A 24,940-nucleotide genomic window follows, 5' to 3' on the forward strand; every position below is an offset into this window, starting at 1 on the left:
CTGAAAAGATAAAACCAGATTTTCATCTAATGTGAAGTCTAGTAAAGCTGCAAAGAAAACAGAACACAGAGCCTCAAAAATCTTCTTTGGCAGAGCCACAGACCCCTGTCTTTCTGTGACAGTGGTCATCCTGCCATCAGGACAGTGACATTTTGGTGGGGGCAAACCTCAATATTTTAGACTCTGAAATGTTTATGAATCTTCTGCCAAAAACAGTAGTCCTTTTTTTTTTTTCTTGCTGATGAAGAAAAAAACATTTTAGGACAGGGTCTCAGGTAAGCCCAGGCTGGCCTCAAACTAAATGGAGTGGAGGATGACTTCATTAAAACAGCAATAAAGCAGCCTTGAGAAAGACACAGTGAAGAGATGGTACCTTGGAACTGGTCACTGACTATCAGAGGAGATGGCAGGATTATGGAATATTAGACCATCAGAAGGTGGCATTATTCTGAGTAATACAGATATTACTCACTGGGATGGTAGAGAGCTCTGACCTATACAAACTTATGGGTTAAAGCTAGCTGTGATGGCACACCCCTATAATGCCAACATTCTGAAGGCTGAAGCAGGAAGATGGATAGTTCAATGACATTCTGAATTATATAGTAAGATGCTGGGATTTTGTTGTTGTTTTGGTTTGGTCTGGTTTTTGTTTTTTTAAAGGAAGAGAGCCTGAGGTGGTGACACATGCCTCTAATCTCAGCACTGGGAGGCAGAGGCAAGAGAATCTCTGTGATTTCAAGGACAGACACCTGGGCTACAGCCTCAGTTTCAGGACAGCCAAGACTAAATAGAGAGAACCTGCCTCAAAAACAAAACAAAACAAAACAAAACAAAAAAAAAAAAAAGGAAAAAAAAAAACCCAATAATAAAGATAAATTCTACTCTTTATATTATGGAATACTATAGATGTACTAAAATATAATTCACCTTAAAATTTTAACAATGAGTAAAAACTGAATGCAGCAAGATAGTTTTTAAAGATTTATTTATTTATTTTGTACACAGTGTTCTGTTTGCATGTGGGCCTGCACTCAAGAAGAGGGCACCAGATCTCATTATACATGGTTGCAAGGCACCATGTGGTTGCTGGGGATTGAACTCAGGACGTCTGGAAGGGCAGCCACTGCTCTTAACCTCTGAGCCATCTTTCCAGCCTGCTGCAGTGAGATTTTTAACACACTATAATTAATGCGCATTCAAAACATTTGCACACATATATACATATATATATTGGTATTTATATATCGATCTATATATATATATATACACACACATACACACACATACACATATTCAAGAATGTATAATAAGATGTATGGAATCCAGGGATAATGCAAAAAAAATATAGATGATACATGAAAAGGTAGTTATCATACACCAAGAAATACAGTTCACCCATGTGATTTAAGGTCATGTAAATAAGCAAGCAAGCAATAAAACCCAACAATAACCAAAATTCAAGGAGAAAATTACTGAAAACAATAAGGCAACATGTTCATATATTTAATATATAGATTTTTTTCCATTTTACAAGGAAAACAACAAATGGACAAAAATCCCAAAGCAGTCAATTAATGAAAGAAGGCTTATAAATAAGTAACAAGGAAATGTTTAAATCCACAGGTATTACAAAGTAAATATCCAATATTGTTCAAGGAAAGAAAAATCTAACGTCTCAAAATTGCCACTGGAGGGGGTAAAAAGAGTAGTTTCTGTGAGAGAAATCTGGCACATGTACAAAATGCCATGAGAAGTGTCCTCTGAAACCCTTCCAGTCATTGGCAGACTGCCGTGTCTAGAAATGTACCTTAAGGGAGTAATGAAAAGCACATAGAGCTTTAACTACAGGATGGTTATTATCCCATTTACAGCAACTGAAATGGGAGAGAAAAGATGATTAGATACTAGCAAAGTAAAACATACTACATGATAGGGTGCTGTCAGTGGAGAATTATCAAAAGCTTGCGAATATATTTTAAATATAGCAAGGCAAAAAGCACAAACAAAATGTATGGACCCTAAGCCACTTTGTGATTTAACATGGAAAAGCAGGCATTTTAAAAATAATAAGTTATTACCTTATTAAAAGAACTTAGAAAATAAAGTCAAAGTATTAAAAAGTCATGCAAAAAGCTACCAACAAGACATACTCACTCTTTGTTCTTTAGTGTTTTATATAGACAAGAATCTAATGTTTAAAGACACAAAAGGCCAGGGAGATGGCTTAGGGCCGAGTGCCTCCCTAGCATGTTGCAAGTTCTTGGCTCAGTCCCCAACACTGAACATAAACACGTGCAGGCACCAAAAAAAGCCCATATTCTTTGAGAATGCAAATGCTGATTTCAATTTCTAATCCAAATATTCTTAAAGTAGTGCTTTTGTGGGGAGTGTCTGCTTTTTTTGAGACAAGGTCTTGCTACACAGCCCTTGCTGGCCTGGAGCTTGCAACGATCTTCCCGCCTTTGACTCTCAAGTTAGAAACATTTTCTAAAATCTGATCAGGAAACACATCTGACTGCGAAGAGGAAGGAAGAATGGATAAAGAGCTAACCTCTTTCCCCTAGACACTACAGGCCTGCAGTGTGAATGAGTTTATGACAAACCCTGGGATTGGACATGATAAACTCAAAGGCTGGTATTTTGGAGATTGTCTAGACTAAAGAGACATGAGCTGGGCCTCCATTCCTTTGCTTATAAGTTCATCACAGCTGTAGCCTCATTTATCTATGCCCCAGGCCCTTCTGGCTTGGGACAATTTTGTGATCTATTGTAGGGCTGTGTGCTAGAAAAGTATGTGTAAAGCATTCACATACATACCTGGCTCTGGATACACATGCGATCAATGTTATCTCTTGGTTTGAAATATCAGAGCCACTATGAAACTTTATTAATCATCATCATCATCATCATCATCATCATCATCAGCAGCAGCAGCAGCAGCAGCAGCCTAAAACCCAGGGCACCAGTGTGTATCAAATAGATTACAGGATGAGCTGTAGACATTGGGCCACTCTTAGAACTACTAAGGCTAAGATTGAGTGCCTTTCTGGAAAGAGGTGGGGTGGGCAGATAAGACAGTTAGTACACATGTCCATACACAACCTCTTCTTTACTGAATTAACTCTTCCCTCTCCTTGAGTTCTTGGAATAAGACACATTTTCTGTGCTCATCACATTGTTATAACATTGCTTATAAAGGTTTATTAGATGCTCAGTACCCATCTTCTAAAAATTAAAAATCTTTCTATATATGAATATAGAATGCACTCCATTTCTTGTTCTTCAAAATCTGTTAATACATTAGGTTACATGGTAAATGGAATTAAGTTTGCAGATCAAATTAAGGTTGGTAATCAATTTATTGTGTTTGTTTTACATTTTGATGAGACAAGAGTCAAAATACCTTGAAGATAACTAAACAATCATAGTATATTAGTTTTCTATTGCAGCTCTAACAATGATCAAAGATTTGGTGGTTTACACAATACCAATGTATTATAGTTTGGGGAAACAATGGTCTAAAATGAAACACAACAGGCTAAATAAAGTCAAGGTGTCAGCAGGCATTCATATCTTCTCAAAGTTTGAGGCAAAGTATGGTTTTCCTTCCATTTTTGAAGGTTGAAAAGCCACCAACATGCTCCAGACTAGGGAGAGGCCAGACAGCCATATCAAGCTGAGTTTTTTCCTTCACTGTATGTTCACATCTTTTTGGCTCGTGCTCTGTTGTGACCCCCCCCCGCCATTTTGTAGCTCTGACTGTCCTGGAACTCACTGTGTTGATCAGGTTGGCCTTGACCTTCCAGAGATCTGACTGCCTCTGTCTCTCCAATGTTGGGATTAAAGGCATTTGCCATCATGCCCAGCCTTGTCTCTTCTTTTAAGGAACCTTGTAGTTATACTGGGCATACTTCAATTAACCAGTAGCATCCCCTTACATTTCCCTGCCCACAGTTGTTTTTGTCTTGTTTGTTATTTTTCTTTTTATTATTACAACTTATTTACTTTGCATCCGAGCTGTAGCCCCCTCAGTTGTCCCTTCCCAATCCCTCCCTCAGCCCACTGATAGGAGAGGTCCTCCTCCCCTTCCATCTGACCCTAGCCTATCAGGTCTCACCAGGACTGACTGAATTGTCTTCCTCCGTGGCCTAGTACAGCAGTACCTCAAAGCGCCAGCCACTGAATTCATGTCAGAGGCAGGCCCTGCTCCCCTTACTAGGGAACCCACTTGGAGACATAGCTGCCATGGGCTACATCTGAGTAAGGGGTCTATGTTATCTCCAGCAAGGTCCTTGGTTGGAGCATTGATTTTTGCAAAGACCCCTGGGTCAGATTTTTTGGTTGTTTTGCTCTCCTTGTGGAGCTCCTATCTCCTCCAGGTCTTTCTATCTCCCTCTTCTTTCATAAGATTCCCTGCACTCTGCCCAAAGATTGGCTATGAATAGAGAAGAGAAAAGAAAAAGAGGAGAGGAGGGGAGGGGAGGGCAAGGGGGAGGAGAGGAGAGGAGAGGAGAAAAGAGAAAAGAACAGAAAAGAAAAAAGAAAAGGAAAGGAAAGGAAAAAGAAAAGAGAAGAACCCCCCTAGTTTCGTCTATATGAAGAAACATCATGGTGATGACTGTCATAAATCTGGAGGGAAGGAAAGAGGTGCTCTTACCTCATGAAACATGAATCTCCCAGGGCCCTGATCTTGGACTTCCTAGCCTCAAGAGCCATGAGAAATAAACTTCTATTGTTTAGAGGTCTGTGGTGATTTTGTTATGGCAGCCAAACAGACTATATGACAGTGCCTTTACATTGCATATTACACCTCCTAGAAGATAAAGGGTGACAAGAGATGTCTCAGTGATTAAGGCAACTACGCTGAGCAATCAAGAAGACAAAAGTTCAGATTCCAGCACCCTAGCAAACATCTGTAACTTTAGCTCCTTCTTCTGGTCTTCACATGCACACATGTGTATGTGCATATACAAACATACATACATACATACACAAAACCACACAGAGTTTTGAAAATAAAAAAATAAAGACCAAGAAGACAAATTGTCCCTTTACATTTGTTTGGCTAATCTGACTGAAACCTGCAGCTCGCAGGCAGCCAATCAGTTTAAAAGTTAACACATGGGCTTGAGCTAAATATAATGATTTAGCAAACCTGAAGAAAGACCCTTAGCAACTCTGGAAAGTTCCTAAATATTTAGCCAATCCTAAATCCCCCATATCTCCTGAGTCAACCAATAAAATGAAAGGTTACCTCACTCCTTCTGGAAATCACCCTAATTTCCTTTAAGCTGAACCTGCGTGCTCACTTCGGGGCCTCATTCTAAGGAATGGTGGCCCTGGCATGATGGTAAATTTCTGCAGAATAAATGCTCTTTCCTTTTTCATACTACTTGAGTCTGGGGTCTTTATTCAGTGATTCTTGGACCCTAACAATTTCTGTAACTACAGGGTTGAATACAGGCCAGATTTTGATATTGACATTATTATGAAGAATCTCCTGCATTAGTATTTTGTAAAAATGGTTCTCCATCACCTTCTGATTGGTGAAATCAAGAGCAGAACAGCCAATATAGCTGGGCAGGAGAGGTAAAGGCGGGACTTCCAGGCCCAGAGACAAGGAGGATCTCAGGTGGGAACACAGATGAAGAAGTAGGTGCCAGAATGAGACTGAGATGGCAGGAAATGGGCCACGTGAAGGAATGTAGGCCAGGCCAGTGTTGTCAGGCCAGAACAGCTGAGTACCTGCCCAGATATAATGCTCTGAGCTTTTAATAAATAGGTCTCCATGCCATTATTCAGAGCTGGATCGGGCATAGAAAGCCGCATGGTTTTCTCAGGCTGGCCTCAAACTTTGGTCAATCCTGCTTCAGGCTCCATGGCTGGGATGTCAGACGTATGTGTGACACCATGCTGGGTGTCCACTGAAGTATTTTAATGCCTTTCCTCCAGAATGTTGATATGTTACAGTTTTGAAAATGTGTTCTAATAGTTTAAAAAAAAAATACTCACAGCCAGGTGTGGCAGTGCATTCCTTTGACCTCCTTTGCACTCTGGAGGCAAAGAACACAGATCTCTTTTAATTAATTAATTAGTTGATTGATCAAACATTAATTTTAAACATTTATTTACTTATTTAGTATCTGTGATATCTGACCTAAAAACAAGCCAATAAGACAAAACAAACAACTGTCCTTATCCTCTTGAGCTATAGCACCAGCTTTACCTCTGGAGAGTGAAAGCATCTCAGGTGAAATGAGACAAAGGCCTCCTTTATGTGCAATAGCACACCCCAGAAACACGCTCTGCTCCTCGTTCTAACCAGTCACCTCCTAGAACTTTTGAAACTGCTGCTTCTGCTGCTCAACTTCACTCTGAAGTGGCCAGAACTTTGTTCTTTGATTCAAGAAATAAAAAATGGCCATTTAATATTGGCTTCTTTTAGAAACATACATAGAGAATGGGTGTGGTCAGGAAAGTTCAATTGTAGCTCTACTGGTGGACCACTGACTTAGCATGCATGAAGTCCAGGGCTCAATCCTCAATTCCGCATGAATGAAGCATTTGGCTTGTGTCTAATGCCAGCATGTAGGAGATAGTGGTAGAAGTATCAAAAGTTCAAGGTCATCCTTGGCCACATAACAAGTTTTAGACAGGCCTGGGATACTGGAGATCCTGCCTCAAAAAAACAACAAAGAGCCAAACCAACCAAACAGGCAACATCCATCCATCCATTCATACATACACACAATTTGTGATAGAAATGTAATAACATATAAAGGGGAGGAGACTCCCACTGTCACCAGAAAAAAAAAAACAACAAAAAACTATTGGATTAAAAGACCATATGTTTGAGGCTCTATCCCAGACTATTAGGAGATTCTGAAGGAACTCAGAGGTTTATAGAAGAGGCATTTTTATTAATTAATTTCACATTCATTCATTCATTCATTCACTCACTCACTCACTCATTCATTCATTCATTATTTACTTTGTGTATGAGGGGAGTGCACTTGCCACAGTATGCATGTGAGAACCAATTCTCTCTTCAAACCACTTATGTTCTGGGACCTTTATCCACTGTGTCACTTTGCTGGTCCCAGAAGAGTTTTCCTCTTGATGGGAGGAGTGCTGTAGGGGGCATCTTGTCAAGATCTACCTCCTTGTTTGCCTTCTCTTTTGAAAGACAAGATAAAGTAAAACTTGCATATACACTTGTGAAATGGTTCCACCTCTTCACCAGAGGTATTTACATAGACTTGCACAACCTGTACCTGCTAAACCACTGTGGGGGAGGGGAAGCGGAGGAGGCTGGGAACGGGGACACCTCCCATCTCAACTCTTCCCACATTCCAAATTCTAGGTGATAACAATAGCCTAAGCCAGTAAGTGACCCACAGCACCTGTGCAATGTTGGGAAGATGACAGACAGTAGGGAACTGTCTCTGAGAGAACAAATGCAAGAAAGAGTCGGCAAGCCAGTCACTAACAGGAGCTGGACTGTCTGTTTGAATCAACACACAACTAGCTGATCTAGAATAAGGTATCCTGTCCCTAACTTGGTTTCCTTATCTATGAAATGAGTCAAGATATTAATGGCTCTGTGAGACAACTGAGGACATTAAATGACTGAATATATGTAGAAAGTTTATAATGAAGCAGGGTGAAGTAGCTCACCTGTAACCCCAGCATAGTTTCAAAGCCATCCTGGGTTACCAAAGAGGAGCTGGGGGAAGGCATGATGAAAGAGAGGCAGTTAGCTTACAATGGTGCCTGGTCCCTGCTGTATTGATGCTCAGGTCATGTATACTCTAAGGATTCAGGCAGTGGTCTTCAAAGTGGGCACAGGCCAACCCAGCTCCAGACATCTTTTCATGTGGTTCTCAGCTGTGCTAGGACCACCCCATCCCTTTGTCCCCGCTCCGTAGCCTCCTTCACCCCCAATGCTCTCCTCCAGGTACTGTCAAATTTGCTCTCTTCCACTTGCTCAGCTGTCCCTTTCCCCACGCATGGCCTTCTCCCATTCTCCTTTATTGCTGGGTTTCATTCATGCCACATGTCATGTCTTAGACCAGTGGTTCTCAACCTTCCTTACACCACATCCCTTTAATACAGTTTCTCATATTATGGATACCCCAATCATAATTTTTTTTTGTTTCTACTTCACAGCTGTAATTTTGTTACTGTTATGAACTGTAATGTAAATATCTGATGTGCAGGATATCTGATATTCTTCCCTAGCGAAAAGGCCGTTCTACCACCCCAAAGAGGTTGTGATCCACAGGTTAGAAATCATATTTTTTTTTATTTAAATTTTTTTTTTTTTTTTTTTTTTTTTTTTTACCCAGGACAACCAGGGATACACAGACCCTGCCTCAATACCCAAAACAGCACTGGCATGCAACAGATGTTCAACAGTCCATGAATGAATATTTCATACATGCCCACTCTTACATTTAACCGCTCTTACACCATAAAACTTCAAACTTTTGCTTTTATATGGTGCAGTGGACATGTCTGCATTCTTCCCTTGCTCAGTTTTTATTAGAACTCCTGGACCATGAGGTAAGCACAGCTGTAGTTTCCCAGCTGTTACTGACCAACTCTCCATAGTGCTCTTATCTGAATCCCCTCTTGGAGTCTTGATGGTACCTGACGTTAAGACTTCATAGAATTCTGCTAACTGCAGTAATTCGACGTGTTTTGGTTTAGTCCTATTTTTATTACTTTGTGATAGAGAGAGAGAGGAAGGCCAGGAGAGAGCGAATATACACTTGTGGGAGGTGGTCTCTCTTTCCACCATGTGGTCCCAATTGAACGCAGGTTATCTGGGTTGGCTCTCAGCTATGCTAGGACCACCCCATTTTCCCTACCCCCTCTGTAGCCTCTTATGTGTCCAATGCTCTCATCTAGTTATTTTCAATGTTTGCTCTTTTCTACTCTAGGACTTGCTCAGCAATTCCCTTCCCCATGCATGGGCTTCTCCCATTCTCCTTACTGCTGGGTTTTTGCCTGCCAGCCATCTTACTGGCCTTAGTTCTAATTTTTATTTTCTTGATTTAGCCTCCCAAGTAACTGGAATTATAGACTTGAACTATCAGGCTCACTCAGCTCATCAAACATTTGACTAGGCTGAAATCGGTCTGTATGCCAGGCAGCCAAGAAACTCATAAAGCCTGGAGAAAACCTATCTTTTTTAAGTGTTTTATTTGAAACTCTATGCCTGACTTTGTATAAGAAAAGTTCAATAAAATGTAACACTTTTGTTATTTTAATGTATTTAACATTCTGGAATGAAGTAATGTAATTCAGTGAATATGCTCATTTTATTTTATTCAAATGCCTGATGATCGATAGCTGACAATTGAACACCAAAACTCTAGAGGACAGTGGCACTGACCAGTCTAAACACTTTTCCTCACACTGACAGGAACACGTCCAGACTCCTTATCAGATCCAGTCCAGAGAACAGCAAGAGGCCATTTGTGAACCTCAGCTTGGATCCTCTTCTGACCCACCCACCTCATTACAGTCTTAGGACAGTGTTTATTATTTAAATAATGTTTAATTTCTTCATTCAGCCACACCTTCAGTTCATTTGACCTCTCTTCCTCATATCATAATTCTACCTTCTAGATTACTGGAGTTAATAGTAAGGTTATCAAAGAATAGTTGGCTGGATAAGAAATGAAATTTATTCACAGCAAAACATGTGTTTTTGGAAGATAATTTGCCATCTGTAAATTATTGATCATTCCCTTTCACAATGTCAGTTATGAGTGTGTGTACATGTGTGTTGAACCCAGGGCCTCAGAGCCTTGTGTACATTATTGGTGTGATTTTTAAGATTCATAGAGCCGGAAAGTGCCTTTAATCCCAGCATTCAGGAAGGCAGAAGCAGGCAGATTATTGTGAGTTTGAGGCCAGACTGGTCTACAAAGGGAGTCCAGGACAGGCTACACAGAGGAACCCTGTCTCCAAAAAACGTTAAAAAAAAAGGAAAGGAAAGGAAAGGAAAAAAAAAAAAAAAACGAAAGGAAAAAGGAAAGAAAAAAAGGAAAGGAAAGGGAAGGAAAGGGAAAAAGAAAGGAAAGGACAGGAGAGGACTCATCTATTCCAGGATGGTCTTAAACTCCCTATGTGCAGAGGATAACCTTGAACTCTGACCCTCCTGTACCTACCTCCTGAGCGCTAGGCTTCTAGATGCTCACCACCACTCCTGGTTTATGCAGATATAAATCCCAAGGTCTTATGTGTATTAGGCAAGTACTCACCAACTAAGATACATCCCAGCCCCAATGATATTTTAACGAGAAGAATGACTTAATAATGTCCAAGTAAGACAAAATGAAAAATTACTAAATTACTAAAAACAGGAGGAAACATGTGAAGGTAACACTTCAACTTGGATGCTTTTAGCTCATGCCTATAGAAATGAAATTTTATGTCAAATCAACTGACAACTGGAAACAATGGCTTGTTTCACTATAAAATACTTGTTTCAATACTTTATCACTGCCCATGTAAACTTTCTCTTTTGGATATTAAAACGGTATAGATTATTTCCTTTTGCTCATATTGATAGTTAAGAGCAGTATCACAGACTATAAGGAAGATCTAAGTAGCAACATTATTGACACTCTGGCCCTCCTAGCTGCTGAAACCAGTCTGTCTTCCTAGTGTCCTCATCTATGCTGCGATCTCTCCCTTTTTATTATGTTGCTCAATCTGTGGGAAAGGTTATTTTACTTGGCAAGAAGTGAACCTTTTCTTACAACTTAGGGCCCAATCTTTGTCAGGATAAAGAGCACACACCTACTCTCCAGGGAGAACTGGCAGGATGTTGAACCTCTGTGAAGAACATATGGAAATTCTTAGATACAGTGTATATTCTAAATAGCATTACCCCAAGAACATGCTGCACGGAAAATACAAAATTTAACAAATTCAAACATCTACTAACTTTCATCAGACATCCGAGAACATATTTTCTTCTTCTTTTTTGGTCCTTATTAAATAAATTAACCTTTTAAAACTGGAAAACAAAACTGAAACTATGAATCCTAAAGTCATTTTTTTGTAGTATCTTCCTTTGAGATAAACTGAAAAATTAAGTTTATTGCTTTGATTCTATAAATTACATAAAAATTTGGGACTATATCAGCATGGGGGTAGGGATAAAGTCAAAGTGTAAAAGGGAGATGTAAATAAAATATTAGAGATATATGAAAAAAGAGTTAAAAACTTGACAGCTCTAAATGACGGTAAATCAAGCCAGACTGCTGCATAAACTTCTTGCCATAAGGGAGTGAGGTCCAGAGTTTAAATCCCCCAAACCCAGGGAAAACCAGACAAGTAATGAACTGTGATCCCAGTGTTCCTGCAGAGAGACTGAAGGTGGAGAAGAGACTCGTTAGGAGCGGGCTGGCCATGGCACAGACAGTGCAACTGCAAAAACCAGACCAAACCAGACACAAGAACTGAGAGCTGAGGCTGTTCTCTAACCCTTACACATGGTGTCATGTGCACCTGGACGCTTGTACATTTTCTCACGCACACCACACGCAAACACAAAGTCACAAATAAAAAATGGTATTGCGAGAAAAAAGATCTGCATAGCTAATCATTTCTAAAGCTGTTACATGGATATATGTGCATGGCATTCTAGTTTAAAGGAAACACAGCTGATCCTCCTTTTTTCATTACAGAAGTAAATCCCCAGCTATTGTTCTAGTTATTTGAGGGAAATGCCAAGGTCCTATTCACTCGCTTTCAGGCTAGTGTAGATTTCTTCCCGGTCTGAAACTCACACTGGTAAGAGACACACCTTCACATTACATATACATATGGGGGGTTGGCCAGGAAAGGTATGATTGCATCTGCAGTGGTGACACCCTCCTTCTCCACGCATGGACTCTTTTCTGATCACACAATCACTTTTGAATTCAGATCCTTCCCTTCTCTTTTCCTTCTGTTGAGTGCCTTGTTTTTTATTCTTTGAAAATGTCATTTATATATTACATAATACATTTTGCACCTATCTATCCCTTGGTACCTTCCTCTCACTTCCCCTGGGACCCTTAATATGGCTCCCTGCCAACTTCATGTCCTATCGTATTTTTCATATGCACATGGCTGTGGGTCCATTCACTCGAACCTGGTAGCTTACTAGCAGTCACACATCCAAAGAAGTGACTCTCCCTCAGCAGCCATCAATTGCTAACATCTCTGCAATTAGGGATGTGGGCCTCAGGAACTAGTGCCCTTCTCATGCTGGAATTCTGGCTGTTGTGATCATACATAGGTAACCATAGCTGTAAATTCATATGTGCAATGCCTCTCCTACCCATCTTCCTACATTTCTTTTGCTTCATCCTTTTTCTTTCTTTCTTTTTTTTTTTTTTTCAACATTCCCCAAGCCAAGCCTTGGGACACTCAGTTACTCAATCTTAGCACTTTGACAAGCTATGAATCCACCTCAAAAAGAAGTTTCTCTGACTATGGTTGAGAGCAACACAAATCTGTGAGTATAAACATAAATATTTAGAAGACAATCGAAATCGAACAACATGACCATTTAGCCAATACAATAACAGAAGATTCTCCCCAAAGGTCTATGACATCACCACCTATGAGCTTTTAACCAGATTTACAAAACTTGGCCTGGTGGAATAGGTCAAATTGCAAGGAAAAAGCATTGATTACACCTTTAACAGTCATGCCAGTCCTAATTGCCTTATTTATTTTCTATACTTCCTAAAGTAAATACTTCTTTTTGGTGGTTGGGAAGATAGCTCAGTGGGTTAAAGTTGTAGGCCACTGTGTGGGTACAAGATCCCTTGAAAGAGCAACAGGTATGCTTGACCACTGAGCCATCTGTACAGCCTCAATGGACAGATGTCATTGTGTGATTCAATGTTACTGTGTGTCTGTTTTGAGACAGGGTCTTAACGTATAACTCAGACTGCCCTGGAACTCACTGTGTGGACCTGACTGGCCTGGAACTCACTGTGTGGACCTGACTGCCCTGGAACTCACAGAGATCAATCTGTCTCTGTCTCCCTCGTGCTGAGATTAAAGGTGTGCACCACATTCACCCGAGTTTAATTCTCTGGCATCCACACAAAAAGCTGGGCAGGGGATCTGAGAGGTGGTTCGGTGGTTAAGAGTGCTTGTTGCTCTTGCAGAGGGCCTGAATTCAATTCCCAGTACCCATGATTAATGGCTCACTATTGCCTCTAACTCCAGCTCCAAGGCATCTGAAACCCTTGGCTTCTTAGGGAACTTGAACTCATGTACACACACACACACACACACACACACACACACACACACTTACTTAAAAGATTTTAAGAACTGGACATGGTAGTGCATACCTTTAATCCCAGTTCTTGGGTGACAGAAGCAGATAGGTCTCTGTGAATTCCAGGCCAATCAAAGTTATATGGTAAGACCCTATCTCAAAAAACAAACAAACACACAAATAAACAAAAAACCCACAATGATATTGAATACTGAGGCTGGAGAGCTGGCTCAGTGGTTAAAGCACTTGCTGCTCTTGCAGGAGATCTCCATTTTGTGCCCAGTACCTATATGGTGGCTTACAACTAGCTTTAACTTCAGTTACAGAGTGATCCTTCACTCTCTTCTGGCCTTCATGAGCACTGAATGAAGACACCGCCCTTATATCCAAGTAGTTACTCATATACATTAAACTTAAAAATTAATAAAAATTTTAAAAAGTTAAAACTAACCTTAAAAAAAAATCCTGAGCATAGCTGCCCATATCTGAAACTTCAGCATTGAGAAGTATAAATAGTATCCTGAGAGATTCTTGGCTATGCAACCTAAGCAAAATAAGAGTTTAAGATTCAGTAGCAGACCCTTTGTCAAAGAAATAAGGCAGCAAGGGATTGTGGAAGTCACTGGATGGCCTGCATATTTCTGAGTATTTAAATACTTATCTGCGTATACCACACACAGACACCACACATACAACACAGCACAGAATACCACAGATGCATACACACAAACACAGTTACTTTTTAACTTAAAAAAAAAAGTTAAGATGACTCATAAGGGATGTTATACAGTATATGGAAAAATTTCTCATCTAAATCATAGAATTATTTTAATAATGTTTTGACAGAAACACCAGAGATCAGTTCTTGCAGTAGCCAGTGTTCGGTAAAAAACCTAGCCTTGGGCTGGAAAAAAGGCTTGGGACAAAAAAAAGTGCATTAGAGCAATAATGAGGAACTCGGTTTCATCCTAGAACCCATATAAAAAGTTGGGCACAACAGTGCACACCTATGGAAGTAGAGACAGGGGAACCCCTGGGATTGCTGGCCAGCTAGTCATACTAAATCAGGTTTCAGGATCAATGAGAGAGGTGTATCCCTAAGAATAGAGGAAGACACTGGATATCAGTATCTGGCCTCCATATCCTCCCACACGTGTGTGCACACCCCTCTACAACCCCACCCCCAACTCCAGTCTTGAACGCCTGTAATCCCAGCACTTAGGGGGATTTCTGTAAGTTTGAGGCCAACCTGGTTTATAAAGCGAGTCCAGGACAGCCATGGTTACACAGAGAAATCCTGTCTCGAAAAACAATAACAACAAAAATACACACAGATAAAATATAGTCACACTGGAATTTGGAGAAGTTGTGGGGAGGGCTATTTTGGAATACAGAGGTGCTCCTTTATGCCCAGTTTATGTAGTGCTGGGAACTGAACTTCATTCTGAGGCCCACGGACAGTAATACATAAATAGAGGTGTCTTTTGATGTATGTATTGGCTGTTGGTTAGCTTCATCTTCCCTGTTGTCACTCACCATTCCTCTGCATTGACTTCTTCATGCAGTGGAAGCATTTTATTCTTACTCTGTGACTGCACCTACCCCTGTAATCATTTGTTACAAACCTGTCTCTCTTGTTAGGCTAGGAGCTCCTATGGACTATGTCTCCCATGTCACAGCAAGCTACTGAAAAAGAAAAGGTACTGAGAGGTCCCTTCACCAGGATATGAAGCCAAGCAGCCCATCTCTGTCTCAGAGCACCTAAAACTAAGGATTATACTAAACAAAGTAGAGAGTAAATGAGATGGAAAAATGCTTACCTTGGTCAAGACCTGCTGTCTGTGAACCCCACGGACTGTCACAGTCGGAGATGAGTGCTGATGACTTGAAGATCAAGCCAAGCCATGTCTCCCCCTATGCATGCTAGGCTATTCTAACAATATTCAGCTATACTCAGACCTTCACGCTTCAGCAACAGGCACTTCACTGACTGAATCATTGCCTGACTCTACCAGCCTAGTATTTAAAAAAAATTATTGGAAGCCACAACCAGACACTTCTGTTTTGGCTTCCATGGCCAGAACCAGGTGTGTGTGTGTGTGTGTGTGTGTGTGTGTGTGTTGCTTACAATAGAACAGAGCTTCAGACATGCATAATTCCATCACTCCCAGGATTTGGCATATTCAACCAGACTTACAAGTTATAACACACTGTTCATACTTAATAACTGCTTCAGGCTTTCCCAAGTTCAAGTGCTAGAGGACTCAGTTGCCTGGGGAGAAGTCCCTGACTGAGGGATGTCACCTGTAGGGATAGAGCACAAGATCAACAAAGTCAGATGTACAGCAAGGAAGCTCAGCTTACCAGTTACTTCCCTTTTATTGTCTCTCCAAACAAGGAAGTGCCATATTTGTCCAATGTTTTATTTTGGATTAAGAATTACAGTTGGTAAAAATCGCCTGATTTAGTAAAAAAAAAAAAAAAAAAAAAAAAAAATACAAGCTTTCCAGTAAATTTCCACTTCAGGTCAACTGGAGCACTTTTTTTTTTTTTCCTGTGTGCTGAATACAATATTTGAGAAGGCAGTACAATGTTCCTGCTTACTCAAAATTCAAGTTTTACTGGCCACTGTATTTAATATGGCCATCTTATTTGTCAGATGAATTATTTCTGAGCATGTTACTGTCTTCTCTCTCTAATTCTTACCACCCATCCAGACCATGCACATAAAACAAATTTTTTGTGCTTTGTCTGTTTTGAAAGAAAAACAGTATACCAACTTGTCACATATTTTCTCAAAGTTCTAGAAATTCCAAGAATTACCAAGAATTTTCATTTATATTAAAACTGTGAAAAAAATCCATAATTTCATGTAGTTACATATTTTATTACTTAGTTGACTATACAATTATAAAAATAGGTTACAAATGAATTTTTATTTAAATAAATGCTTATTTTCTCAAAAAGTGAAATTTAGTTTGTCAAAAACAATTTAATATGAGAGAATACTGCCACCTGGAGATCAGAAGAGCAATGTGTTTTAACTGGAAAGAAATTACAGGAGTACCAAGCCTTTCTACTTGCCGCCTTGGGAGTTTAATTTCCCTAACTGGTTCATATTTACTGAATTTTCTCTAAGCTTTTACTAAGCTGCACACTCTATGCTGGCCTCTGTGACTATAAAGGCCATAAGACACAGATCCTTCCTTGAGGAACTGACGGTCTAGTGATAGAGAGGCAGGTGTGACCCCAGAAACCAAAGATTCAAATGTACAGTTGAACCTAAACCCATGGGATGGGCATGCTGGCACATAGAATTCAAGCAGCAGAGGCAGAAAGAGAAACTCAAGTTGAAGATCACCAAGTTCTACATACCGAACAACAAAGGCTACACAGCAAGCCTGTCAACAAAAAGAAAAAACAAAACAAAACAAAACAATACTGAAGCCTACCTTTATATGAGTAAAGAGTGTATTTCTTATCTCTAGGCTGGCAGAGTATGTGATGGTTTATACTTTCCGATTCACCGTGCAGATCTTGTTTCCTGTAATTCAATTCAGTGTAGAGACACCTATTGACACCTATTCTGCCCTGTGCTCCTCAGACCTTCTGAAGATACTGAACCCAGCTCTCTTCCCTGGATTCTGCAGTAACCCTTCCAGGGAGCTTTGAGCTCATAAGTGACTACTATTGCTGTGTAGAAGAATGGTATACATGTCACATACACGTGTGGAGATACATATATACAGCAATAGTGATGACTACAGATTAAGTAACAGCTTTCACCGTTCTTATTTTTAGATTGTTGTATCTTAGAGACGGCATCTCTAAGCACAAGCACAAGCACAGGCCAACCAGCCCAGGCTGGACTGGCTCATTCCACATGTTAACCCTCTGCTTCTGTGTCATTTCTGATTTTGAGAGAGGGTCTCTTTACATAGCCTTTGCCTGTGCAAGACTTGTTAGTATACCTCCAGGATGGTCTTATAGATCTGCGTACTCTGCTCTCAAGTCTGGTAAGTGTCACTTTCACATTTCAACTGTCATTTCTCCTGCCTGTTTTCTGCTGCCTTTAGCAACAGCACCAAAATGCCGACCCCCAACCCGACTTCTCCACAGTGACTTTCTCTCCTCTTTATTACATACAGCAAGTCAGCTTTCTCAATTTTATATCTTCCAATTCAACCTCCTGTACATATATAACTATGCATATATAGCTGTCATCACTAACTATGAGCACAGAGCAGGCCATCTACCATCTCTTCCCTCTGTAGAGAGGTTTATTTCCCCATTGCTTCCCCAAATAGAACATTTGCTTTCTATTGCTTTAACAAAACACTGACCAAAAGCAACTTGGAGAAAAAAGGGTTTATTTAGATCATACATTCCAGTCATAGTCCCTCACTGAGAGAAGTCAGGGCAGGAACCTGGAGGCAAGCACTGCAGTAGAGGGCTGGAGAATGATGTTTACTGGCTTGCCTTCCGTTTCACCCAGCTTCTTTCTTTTCTTTTTCTCTTTCTTTTTTTTTTTTCTTCCACAACCAAGGACCACCTACAGTGGGCTTGCTTGCACCCTCCCACTTCAATCATTAATCAAGAAAATGTCCAACAGATTTGCCTACAGGCCAATGTGATGGAGGCATTTTCTACACTGAGGTTTCCTCTTAGGGTGACCCTAGCTTGTGTCAAGTTGACAAATAAATAACCAGACGCTTGACAGAAATTAAGCCACTAAAGTTGGAGTGACAGCAGTTTGGATTTAAAAATCTCCTAATTACCTAACAGGAATAAACAGGGACATTTAAAATCTTACCTTTTCCCTCTCCAGTTCTCCCTTGCCCTTGGTCAGGATTCTCTAAAGGAAAACTAACAGAATGAACATACACATATGTTATATATCACCTATACCTGATATACATATATATGAGGTTTATTAGTGTGGTTTATAGTCTGTGGTTATGACATCTCTCAAAGCTACAGACATTCTTCCTTTTACTTTTTGTTACTTTGTAAGACATTCCTTCAAGTATTTTTAGCATCCTTGTAGTACATGATAACACTTACAGTCTAGCCAAGAGAAAACCTAAAGGGTGTAACAGTGTAGCCAACTTCTGACCCATGGTATGCTTTGTTTTTTGGTTAAGTCCTCTTTTATAGTTGTTCTGACTACAGGAGCTTGAAGATTCTCTAAGGATCAAAACATCCTCAGGTCTTTCTGACACCTATCTCCTGAACTTGTTAACTACTTTGGCTTTAAAAGGGAAGTGTAGCCTTGACAAGCAAAAACTCAATTGAAACATTAGTTTTACAGAACTACAATTCCCACAGAATAGGGTTTCTGTTTGCTTAACAAGAATGCATTAGAACATCCAAAGGTTGTGTAATCAGATCCTTCATCAGACCTCTTGGAGGAAGACAGGCACAGCAATCCTCAAATGTTCTACTGAGGAAAGAGCACCTGCCTGGACACTAGTGATGCCATCTGGGCAGCTCTGTGACTGGGTCAACTCTGTTAAATGCTGCAGTTTCAGGGTAGCTTAGCCAGCTGTGATGTTACACAACTGCTATTTCACATGTGGGGTTGCCGAGACAGGAGGATTCCACATTTGAGGACAGCCTCGTCTATAGCAAATCCTGACAAAAGGAGCTAAGCATGATTCTGTGCCATGATGCTAATACTCAGGAAGCTGAGGCAGGAGGACTACAGTGAGCCAGCCTCAGTTACAGAGTAAGTTCTTGTCAGCCAAGGTCACAGAAGATTAGGCTAGTCCCCGATTTGTGGTAACCCTTCTGCCTCTGCCTTTCAAAGTGCTGAGATTACAGGCATAAACTCCCATGCCTGCCTGCCTTTGTTGGTTTTTCTTTCTTTAAAAAAAATACTCTTTCGGGGGGCTGGAAAGACAGCTCAGCAGTTAAGAGCACCAGGCACTCTTCCAGAGGTCCTGAGTTCAATTCTCACCTCCCACATGGTGGCACACAACCATCTATTGTAAGATCTGGTGCCCTCTTCTGATGAGCAGGTGTACAGGTAGTCAGAACACTGTGTACATAATAAATGAATAAAATCTTAAAAAATACTCTTTCTGTGAAGTGTTCATGTGATAACAGAACTGGAAGCTGCTGTTATGTTGGGGGGCAGCAAAGAGACATATTGCTTTGATCACTATTTCTCAGAAATAAAATTAGAGAACATTATTCATTCATTACATTTACTGAGCACCCACTTTATGTCATGCTATGCCATATGCTGAAGGTACGAAATCAACATGTATTTACTCCTAAGGAAATTACAGCCTAATATTGTATGTTTATCAAAGACCATATATGTAACAATATAAGATGTCTAAGTCTTTAAAGTGAACAGCAAAATGTTTTAAATAATAAGGGTTTCTTGTTTTTATTTTTGGCCTCACACTAAAACCTGACACATCTTAACAGTAGAAATGAAATAATTTTTTTTCTTGGTTTCCTGTTTAGCCTCTTTCTTTTGGTGCCAAAATTCAAACCCAGAGCCTTGATCTACCACTGAATTCTGCGCCAGGCCCTGCTCCTTACTCCATGACACCATACGGACATTCTTGAGAAACGGTTACTCACAGCTGCTTCACACTTCCAGTGGCTCCTTTCAGAACTTGCAGTTCCAAGAGCTTTCTGAAAGCTCTCTAGTCTCTTCTAGAAGTCTCTGGAGGTCTTCAGTCCTGGAGAGTTTTTCAGTCTCTCAGTACCATGTGAGCTCACCTCAAAGCAGAAAACTCCCTAAGTTTTGCAAAGGCAGCCAAACAATCACAAAGCTTTTGAAATCACTTATCCGTGCAGCCCTCGGCTCTGTAGCAAGTCAGTATAACACCACACTGTAGCCCGCTCCCAAACTGCTTTCTTCTTTACATTCTTTCATGGCATAATTCTACAAAAGTAGACTCAGATCTTGTCTTGAGTTAAAACTCTCAAATGATTTTGCTGAAACTGTCTTACCTTGGTTTATAAACCCTGCCTGACCTGCCCATCTTGAGAACTTCCATCTCATTCCACCTCTCTAGACCTCTGCACTGTAGGGCTCTCAACACCCTTCGTTGGCAGTCAGCAGCCTGCAGCAGTGATCAAAGTCACCCAGCTGGAAACAGTGGAGAGAGCTGCGGCCCCCACTGCCACAGCCTGGGGCATCCACAGTGATCCACACCTGAGCTGTGGCAGAGGCCCTGATTCTCCCAAGCTGTCCAGGTCCACTAGGCTCCCAGCCCTGCAGCCCACTGGCCCCTGCTGTGGTGGCCCACTGCAACCCCCAAGAGCGATTTCTAGCTGAATTGAGCAGTGGGCCACTAAAATTTCAAGTGACTCACTGCCAGACCCCCTTCTGGCCTCAGGGAAGTCAGCCCCTCCTTACCATCTTGGGGTTGTGGAGATGGGAGAAAGAATGGGGGCTCCTGTCAGCACCTCAGTGGGAGCTATCCATGGTATCTATTCCTGCCTCAGCCAACTACAATGGAACGGACACCTTTACTGCCTCAGAAGCCTACTACTGCCACTACGGGAGCTGTCCATGATGATGACAATCTTTCCTGCTTCAGCCTACTGCCTTCACAATGGACTCCTTGTAAATTTATAACCCCATAAGGCAGAAAAGTGGCCAGACCCCTGCCTGAGGAAGCTCTAGCAGCCCTGTTCCTTCCCCAAGACATCTGTAAGTGTCATATCCAGTTCCTCAGTAGGACTCATCTCGATTATGCTAAGTTGAGGTAAAAAGTCTGGACAAAAACCCACCAACCCCTTGAGCAGGAAAACTGACCATTCCCTGAGGCTCCCACTAAAACCCACCAATCCTTAAACAGGAAAGACCACCAATCCCTGAGCTCCCCAACCTCAGGACTTGAAATCCCACCAATCTACACTCTGAAAATCCTTTCCCCCAAAAGCTCAGCTCCCTAAAAATTCCTATATAAAGGCTGTGTCTGCCCAGTTCCCTGCAGCCTTCTCCTGTGAACAGAAGCAGCCACTCCTGGATTCATCACTCCAATAAATCCCTTTTAAGAGATTTACTGCCTGCTGTGACTCACTCGTTGGGAAAAAAAAGAGAAGAAAAAAGAAAAGAAGAAGAGGAGATCAGGGGTTGGGGCAATCCTCCTCTTGGAGCTCCATCAGCTGGAGAAGGATCAGAGCTCAGACTCTGAGTTCTGAGGATCATCAGGGGTTGGGGCAATCCTCCCCTGGGAGCTGCAATGTGTCTGCTGAGGACACCTCCTCTCAGAGCTGTGTGGTTCCTGGGCTCCTGTGCCTCAGGATACCCTTGGGACACTGTCCCACCTCAGAACTGGTATACCTTCCCACCTGATCAGGAAGGCAGGCCACCAGCAATAAGCAAATAAGCAATAAGCAAACAATATACCAGTCCCTCAGTTGTATGGACATGCTAACCACACTTCTGCTTTATGGTTGGGAAAGGAGGCAGGCAGAGAAAACTAGTCATCTCCTCAGCCAGGCATGCAAAAGGGTTGAGCAGTGACCCATCTGGCCTTGGTATTCTGGTAGGGAAGGAAAAGGGAGGACACTTGGCAAATGATGGACAGGCCTCCCAAGTAAAAACAAACAAAAGCAACAATCAAAATGAAAACTCCTTTTTTTTTCCTATAAGGACAAGGGCAAGACCTCATTTTCATACACTAAAGTGCTCCTTCTTTCACTGTAATAAAAATATCTGACTGAGGCGATAAAGGAAGGAAGGTTACTTTGTCTCGCAGTTTGATGATGCAGTCTCTCCTGCTGCAGCAAGTATGGCTGCAGGAGTACCATGCAGCTAGCTGTGTTGTATCTACTATCAAAAGTAGAGAGGTGGGTGCTCACACTTAGCTTTCTCCTTTTTATTCAGTTCAGAACTGGAGTCCAAAGTCTTCATTCAGAGTTAAGTCTTCCCTCAGTCGACTTCTCTCAAAATGCCCCCACAGACAAGCCTAGAGGCCAAGTGTTTCCAACTCTAAACACAATCAAGGCAACAATGAAGAAATCACCACTCTGGTGGCCTAAGAGCATAAACTTCCCAGGTGGAAGGACATTGACCATTTGTACCTGAAAAATGGATATAAGATAAACTTCCAGATGCAGTTATCACATGAATATTTCACAGAAAGACTGTTGAAAAAAGAAAGGGAGAAAGGAGGGAGGGAGGAAGGAAGGAAGGAAAGAAGGAAGGAAGGAAGGAAGGAAAGAAGGAAGGAAGGAAGGAAGGAAGGGAAAGGAAGAAGAAGAAAGGAAGGAAGAAGCAAGCCAGGCTTGGTATCTTGTGCCTGTATCTCAGCACTCTGAAAGGCAGAGGCAGGAGGTTACCATAAGTTAAAGACCAGTCTGGTTAACATAGCAAGTTCTAAGCTATTGAGTGTATATGGTGAGGTCTCATCTCATCTCATCTCAAAGACATAAAAATTAAGGAAAGTCACAACAACCAGGAGACTAATGGAAATTGAACTCTGGTTGGATATTTTTGCACTCTGGATTAAGTGATATGTGGGATATTTCAGTACAATACTAGATAAGAAAACATATGGTTGGAACTTTAATGTTCTCTAGCTCCCAGCTAAAGGAGGCTTGGTCCTCCATTCGGGGATGTATTGGGAGGTGACAGAACGTCTGAGACAACAGACCTTGTGATAAGTCTTTAAGTCATCGAAGGAACTCAGAATAGGCATTCAAAACGAGAATGCTTGCAATGCAAGACATTTATTATTTACTTGGAGACAGAGTTTCATGTTGCCGAGGCTCCTCCTGCTTCTACCTTCTCTGTGCTAGGATGATGGGCCTGAGTGTTTTTTCTTGTAAACATTCAGAAGGGCATTTTTCTGTGTTCCTAAATTATATCATAGGTTGTAAACTCAAACACTACAGGGCTCAGGTGGGTCCTAAAGGCAAAGAAAAACTAAGTACTTCTGGACTAGATCATCTTGAACTACTGCTGCCAAGGTACAATAAAGATTTGATTTCCCCATTTATTCACAGATTGCCAATGATTCAATTCTTTTTTTCTTTTGATCTTAACTGTTAGCAAATATTTTTGGGGAAAAAAGTTAGAATAGAACATGGTAAGGTCTGCCAATACAAATATGACTATCAGAGACCCTGAGAATAAGAGGATTGTATTCCTCAGCATTGCTTCTGTAATGAGGATATAGGAATTTCAAACAATTTATGGTATCATATAGTTAAAAGAAATGTGCAGCCATGCCTATCAATGTGGATAATTGATCAATGTGAAAAGAAAATTGGGTGAAACCAAGCTGTAGATCAATTCAGAAAACACAATAGCATTTAAAAATCCCCAAAACCATTATGTATAGTCTTTATGATACATAACAGTTTAAGTGTCTTGCCTAACTTAGTAAGACCTATTTCCTAGTGACCCTTGTAGAAGGGAGATAACCAAGAGGGATGAGAACAGGAAGAATTCACCTTTTCTGAATGTAATTTGGTAAAAATACCAAATTATGGGGGTACTAGAAAGATGGCTCAGCAGTTAAGAGCATTGGCTGCTCTTCCAGAGGACCTAGGTTCAGCTCCCAGCACCCACTCAAAACTGTAATTCCTGTTCCAGAGGATCCAACACCTTTGCACAGACATACATGCAGTCAAAACACCAATTTACATAAAATACAAATAATTTAATTAATTTTAAAAACCAAATTATAAAATATAACGTGTTTACTTTGGAAAGTGGCATCATGAATGCTTTGTCTATATATATAAAAAAGTATTTTTGTTTTGTTTTGTTTTCTAATAGAAGAACACCTCATAGTAGGAGCCCCTAAGGACTTCGTCTCCAGCTTTGCCCTGCCTTTCCAGCACTGACAATCTCTAGGCACAATTTCCTCTCTAAGTAATTAGGGGAGAGCCGCTTCAATCTAACAGGGTAGGAGGCTAAAATTTCCCATTTCCAAATCCCACTTCAAGAATGCCACCCACACAAAAGAAAGAAAAGCGGATTTTCTTCTCTAGTTGAGGCTTCTCTTTCAACTTTCAATGCTTTCTTCCAAGAATAAAGTGGAGAGTGGGACAGCATGGCTGATCAACCTTTCTGAGTCTCAGATTCATTTCTAGACCAGGGATTATGGCATCTACCTTAAAGAATTGTAGTGAGGTAAACCTGGCCGGTTGCACATACCTGTAGTCCCAGCTCTCCAGAAGCGCTGACAGGAGGATCAGTTCAAGGCCATCTTCAACAACAAAATCCAGAGCAGTCTCGGCCCTACGAGACCCTGTCAAAAAAGAAAAACAAACTAAGACACCCAGACACACAGGAACACTACCTAAACAAACCTCATTTCCCCACAGCACTGAAGTGCTTGGACTCTAGCTTTTACAGAATCCCACTGGTCCGCTCTGCACTGTTGGCTGAACCAAAAGCCGCTTTTCAAGCCACACTCAAGGCGGCCAATCCGAGATGTGGATCAGCGCGCTGCTTGGGTGACAATAGGCTCCGCCTTCAGGTGTGCTCGAACGGCACGCTGGGAGTTGCAGTGAGTAGGGCCAAGGTGGCTGGCCGCTTCCGGTGAGGATACCGTACTGCCAGTTCCACGAGGCCATCACAGAGGCAGAAGTGGAGTGGCCAGCAACATACTTGAAGGCGGCAAGGGGGGAACGGAGCACAAAGTGGAG

The 24,940-nt window shown here is 41.2% G+C and overlaps 1 long non-coding RNA gene across 20 annotated transcripts; it reads right to left on the reverse strand.

Moving 5' to 3' along the window:
• Positions 1-973: 973 nt before the first annotated feature.
• Positions 974-24,789, reverse strand: LOC132653098 (uncharacterized). 20 transcript variants are annotated; one of them, XR_009590786.1, is made up of 5 exons: positions 16,759-24,789; positions 13,758-15,610; positions 13,380-13,458; positions 6,016-6,056; positions 974-4,816 (listed from the first exon to the last, which is right to left on the reverse strand). It is a non-coding gene; the product is annotated as an uncharacterized LOC132653098 (long non-coding RNA). The 20 variants fall into 20 exon arrangements; XR_009590772.1 differs by having other exon boundaries at positions 974-13,458; positions 16,759-22,271; positions 24,447-24,789; XR_009590774.1 differs by having other exon boundaries at positions 974-13,458; positions 16,759-22,363; positions 24,447-24,789.
• Between the last annotated feature and the right edge of the window lie 151 nt (positions 24,790-24,940).

The sequence above is a fragment of the Meriones unguiculatus genome, chromosome 3 (assembly GCF_030254825.1).
Source record: "Meriones unguiculatus strain TT.TT164.6M chromosome 3, Bangor_MerUng_6.1, whole genome shotgun sequence".
Taxonomy (NCBI): Eukaryota; Metazoa; Chordata; class Mammalia; order Rodentia; family Muridae; genus Meriones; species Meriones unguiculatus.